Source organism: Rhinatrema bivittatum, chromosome 13 (genome assembly GCF_901001135.1).
Source record: "Rhinatrema bivittatum chromosome 13, aRhiBiv1.1, whole genome shotgun sequence".
Taxonomy (NCBI): domain Eukaryota; kingdom Metazoa; phylum Chordata; class Amphibia; order Gymnophiona; family Rhinatrematidae; genus Rhinatrema; species Rhinatrema bivittatum.
This window is the reverse complement of record NC_042627.1, coordinates 54,243,342-54,249,341: the sequence shown is the minus strand read 5'-3', so window position 1 is coordinate 54,249,341 and position 6,000 is coordinate 54,243,342.

Below are 6,000 nucleotides of genomic sequence, written 5' to 3'. Positions count from 1 at the left end.
TTATGTAAGAGGAAGTTCATGTGCACCTGACGAGCAGCTCAGTTGATCACTGGTTTCAGTATGTTCTTTTTATGGACAGTAACCAGACACAGGCACTGTGCATGTTTCAGGAATTCTCTGTCAGGCAATTCCTTTTTTTTTTTTTTTTTAAACAGTTGTGCCTTTAGGGTCTAGACTATGTCTATAAGCCTGACTCCTTGCAACAAAAATGGACACTAACCCAAGGCTACAGAATCAGTGATTTCAGTTATATTCAAAGCCTCTTTGTATCATATCTTAAAAACCTCCTGTCATTTGGTGTCACATGTCTATATCTTTACAGCTAATTAAATATATAAAATAAAACCGCAGGAGTATTTTTTTGTTTACTTTTGGTTTTATATGCAGAATAGAAGAACTTTTAAATAAAACAAACGTTTCCAATTACTTGCAGCAGTCATGTTTGCTTTGTCAGATCATCTAAAGTAAGCAGGCCTTTCTTCCATGTCAGATTTTAGACTCTAGACAGGATTAATAGACAGCCTCAGGTTCTTTTACATGTGCCTGCACAGAACAGATGGTTTTCTGCCAAAAGCATCACATGTACTGTAAATTAAAGCAAATCTTAATGGATCTGCTCTTTTTTGCTTTGTTTCTATTTTTACCATTGAGCTGCAGTACGCACACACACGATATCAGTTTCTTGAATCACAATCCTCCATCTCTACAATACTGAACCCAAGGTCCACACCAAAAAAAAAAGTCTTACAAAAATGTTTTTCCTATTGTAGGTGTCTCAGGTAGCATCGGCTCTGATTTATATTTCTTCTGACATTTCTGGGATGCAGGTGCTCCTTTTTTCCTTTCAATGCATGCTTACTCCATTCCTACTGCACTGATAAAGTTTAATCCCTTTCAGCCTGAAGCAGAGCTGGAGGCATATTGAGTTGCGGCACACAGAAGAAAGCATTCCAACCACTGCCAGGGGAACAGGGGCCATTCTTTTACCATAGCATTGGAGGGCTCAGCTTTGTAGATAATGGATCTGATTTATACTTTTCCCCCCCAAAAGGTATAAAATGAAGCAAAATGGATACGCATACATTTTATAAATACATTTTGTTTCTTACCAATTATTTAGTTACCCACTTTTATCATTACAAGTATTTCTATTTCAATTACCAGATGTTGACAATGATATTTGACACCCTCATCTGCAATACATCAGCAGAATTATATGCTCATAGACAAAATGGCTGTCCTCTGGTCTCCATTTTATTGCTCTGCAAATTACAAATTTGTAGTAAAAAAAAAAAAAAGCATAACTTTTGCATATCTTTTAAAAGCAAAGAATAAAACTGAATTGGTACTTTATGTTCAAATTAACAGATTAAAACGGGACTACCACTGTCCTGGCACTTGGCTTGCTGCTGTGTCTCACACTGACAAAAGTTCAGGACCAATACTCTTCTTTGTAGTATGAAAAAAACAGAAGAATTTGTTGCCTTCCAAAGTACTGTGTCAAGTCTTCGAAGCCTGCGTTTATCTCTTGCCCTGGAGTGAGACAAAGTCCTCAGCATTGTAACAATTTCAAAGCAATCTGCATGCAGTTGGAAATGCAGTGTCCATATCATCATTTTACTATGGGCATCACAAGGTCACCATCATGTACCTTGGCATTTTGTATTTTAATGAAAGTATTCTTCTGCCGACTTAACTTTTGAGGCGGAACATAAAAAAAAGGACCAAGAAAGATTCATTTATCAAACTCAACCCATATAAAAGGAAAAGTACAATTGAAAGGGTAGATTAGAAGTACCTGTGGATGGAGATGCCAATCATTAAAGAAGAGGTGGTATACATTACATGGAATGTTTTTCAAGCCTTGCAAATAATCCAGTTTATGTAGTTTCAATATAAAATACAGCATTTTACATTGACATATTCCTATAACCATGTTTTTCTAAATTGTGTCTTCATTTATTTAAAAGTACTTCTGTTCTGCATTTATTGGATCAGTTGTGCTAAGCAGATTACAAAAAGAACACATACAAGATAAAAACATGCAACACACAAAATAAAGCATTATGAATCAAAGATATACATGATGAACTAGACCTAGAGTCCGCGGACCCTCCAGGGTTCCATGAGCCCATCCCAGAGGGTCCTCCAGAAAGAATGCCAGAAAGTTTAGCTGGGGAGAAAATGAGTGGGCTGCTGCCTGTGATTAACTGAACTGCTACCATAGGCCGGGAGAGCGAGAGCTTCACCCCACATTGCTACAGACAGAAAGGGGCCTTTCACACCCTTGAGAAGCTTCAAATTGCATTGCCATGTTAGTGGAGGGGGGAGAAGAGACTGATTGATCCACTTTATCAGGATGGAGAGAAGAGAAGGGCAGATTGTGGCTGTCAGAACCTTTTCAGCCTCTGTTAATGAGGAAAGCTGGGTTATCCCATCAGTGACCAACATTTCTACTACTACCACAAGCTCTGCTACTGGCCTGACAGAGGGAGAGAGGAGAAGAGAGCTGCACCAACAAAATGAACAGAATGGCTCAAAGGAAGAACAGACAAAATGGTACTGGGGTTGACAGTATGAGAGGAAAGGCAGGGAAAAAGGAATGAGACGGGAATGAAGAAATGGAGGATAAGGAAGGGGGCAGGATTCTCTGATTGACCTGTTAAGGGGAGTGGGAGTGGGTGGAGAGAAGAAGAGGACACCCCCCCCCCCCCCCAGGAATCATGCTGGCCACAAGCAGAGAAAAGGAGCCAGCCACAGAAGAAGGGAAAGATGACCACCAAGGATCAAGGAGGAGGGAGGACATTAAACACAAAAGTTATTCGGGGCACACAGACATGAAGCTTTCTTCCCTTTGAAAAGCAGGCTAGGGTTTTGCTTTTTCTAAAATCCAAATCATTTTGGGACTATCATTTTCTATATGTGTTTGTAAGAATCATAAAAGAAAATAAAGTATAAAAGAAAAGTAGGCTAAGAGAGGGTCAGTTTTCAGGAAGGACAAGTTTCAGAACTCATGGGGGTAAGCACCTGTTTATCCATGTAACAAGGCCATTTAAAAAAGTGCTATTCCCTGCAGGGGGGTAAACATGCCTGCAGCTGTGAACAGCATGCATACTTTTATCCGCAGGGGAGGGGAACAAGGCAGCAGGGCTAGACCGGGGGAGGGAAAGTACAGGGCAGAGATTACATTTTGAAATCCTTGGGCCCATTGTCATGCATGCACTTTGCTCCTGCTTCAAAGCAGATGAAGAGTACACGCAGGAACAAAAAGTATTGACCTCCCCCCGCCAGCCCGAGTTTTCAAATGGAAACTCCATGGGCAGTTTTTCCCTTTGAAAATTTGATTGCCAGGCCATACCACGTTGCCAATCTGGAACTTTTCTTGAACTCGCTTCCTTTTCCCCATTGCAGCAAGCCTGGAAGGTGGAATGGCCTCAGCCTTCAATTATGATGGCAACTGTTAAGTAGCTTTGGAAATTGCCCTCTGTAAGTATTCAGTTTAGATCAAAGTTTTAAACATGATGGATGATTCTGGAGTGCATCTCATTATTTCTTTCATGGCATGCAAAAATTAAAGAGACGTGTCTGAGGGCCCATGAAACGTTTTGAAGCTGAGAAAGGGTCCGTGTTCCCTGAAAGGCTGGGAACCTCTGAATTAGATGGATACCCAATACAAACTATAACCAACTGCCTCCTCTTAGGTTTCTAACAGGCCTGTAGGTAGAGACAATTTAAATTACCTCTTTGCCTTTGATGGTTTATCTTGGGCTACACTATAGAAGAAACTAACTGAATACTATAACTCTTAAAAATTCAAATGTAAGCTTTTTTCTTTTTTTAAGAGACAGCAAAATTCTAATCTAAGATCAGAAGTTAATCTAGATATGTATGAGCTTGTGCTGGCTAAGGTTGACTCCTTATTCAATAGTAAATTTATTTAAAGTGGTGAGCATGCATATTTTGTCATTTCAAAATTCAACAAATCTCTACTTTAAAGTCCTTTCCAAATGCATAATTGCACATTAAATTATAAATCACAACTAAATTAGAACAAAAATAACCTTAAAAGAACTGAAATTGCATTTACTTCTAATTCATGAAGATGCAAATTGATGCAAGTTTAATTTGAGTCTGGATAACAGAATGCAATGCTTTTTTTTAACCAGATGTTTATTCAAAGGAATATGATCAAGCTCTACTGTATGCAATATTACTACACATGAATGTTCTCTCCCTTGTGAGGCACATCAGTGTACATATTTTTTCTTATGCAGGTTCATTACAGGTTGCACAATTGTTTTTGGAAAAGTAATAATCAAGACAGACTCTCTTGCAATCTGATCATATGATAAACACTCTCAATAAACATGGACCAAATGTCCTAGAGAATTAAAGCAAAAACTATTAAACATTGTTGAAGATTATTTTAAGGAGTTATTTTTTAGTTTCCCAGAAGAACACTATATGCGCAGGTGGGGTTAACAGTGGATCAAAATCAATCACAAATAAACTGATAAATGTGGATCAATGTATATATTGCACATGGCTTAAGTAGAACGATTATTAAGGCATGAAAATGTAGCACACTGTTTTACTTCTTCACTAACTCCTAGATTTATCAAAATGCTATATTTATAGCAGAAATAGCACCCGTGGTAAAAAAAAAAAAAAAAAGGGCGTGGTTGGGGTAATTACCCTGCCCCAGCATTACATAGGTAATTTCCACAAGGTGCGATAAATTTATTGCACATGTGCTATTTTTTGCTTTAATTAATCCACTCTGGGGGGGCGTTACAGCAAAATGGATTTTAGGGGAGAGAGAAAGAAACTGTAGAGAACAATGTCACTCTACTATTTATACCATTGTAAGAGAGGGCACTTAACTCGATATGGGATATAGTTTTGGGGGGTGGTTGTACATACATAGCAGGACGTACGAACAGCAAAGTTGACATCACTGAAGATTTTCTGCTATTTGAATGGATGAAAGGTACAAGAGGAGTTGATTTGTACAATGCACTCTCTACCTAGCTTCAGGTACACTGTACAAATCAACTCCTCTTGTAACTTTCATCCATTCAAATAGCAGAAAATCTTCAATGATGCTAACTTTGCTGTTTGTACCTCTACTGTGTATGTAAAACCACTCCCTCCAAACCTACCCCACCCCCAAAACAAGTTAAAAGTGCCCCCTCTTACAGTGGTACAAATAGTAGAGTGACATTGTTCTCTCTCTCGCTCTCAACAGCATGTAGGATAAAAACCTTTTCCCCTTTAATGTGGGCACAAAGACACAGAACAAAGTTGTAGTTATTTCTGGCATTAAGATCCGTGTTGCTGTGCGTTTCTCTATCGCATTCGACATTAGGAGCTGCTCGTTACCATTAACTGCACCCAAACTCCTCCGACTTGCATAGCAAATGTCACTTTTGCATACTGGCGCACGAGTCAGGGCATTATCACGTGCGTTAGAGCCTTAACGTGAAATAAATGACCCTGTAAGTTTGCTCATTAACTGGCCTAGATAAGAATAGAGATCATCTGTTTTTGTCTAATAAATTTCAGTGTTTGACCGATCTGGGGCTATCCAGTATCAGGATCCTCAACGAGCTACAGCAAAACTATAAATCTTGTCAAGTTTGAGTGCAAATTAAACTGTACTTGCAAAAATCTGGATGAGAGCCAGAAAATGAGAATATAAGAAGCTGCAATTAACAATATTCTTTAGATGATCAACTGACGCAAGCCAGTTCGTGGGGTCTCCGGCCCATGTCCCTCAATTTTTTCACAAATACGTTGATTTAACTTTAATACAAATAGCATCATGCAAGATATTTTATTTTTTAATGCATGCAAAAATCAATGGCAGAATTAACAACTCTCTACACATTCATGTAAAACAACATGAAGTTAAAAAATGATTAAACTAAAATCTAAATTTAGAGGAATAAAGCAAATGCAATTGAATATGCTGCTGAATATCCCTGAATAAACAGCTAC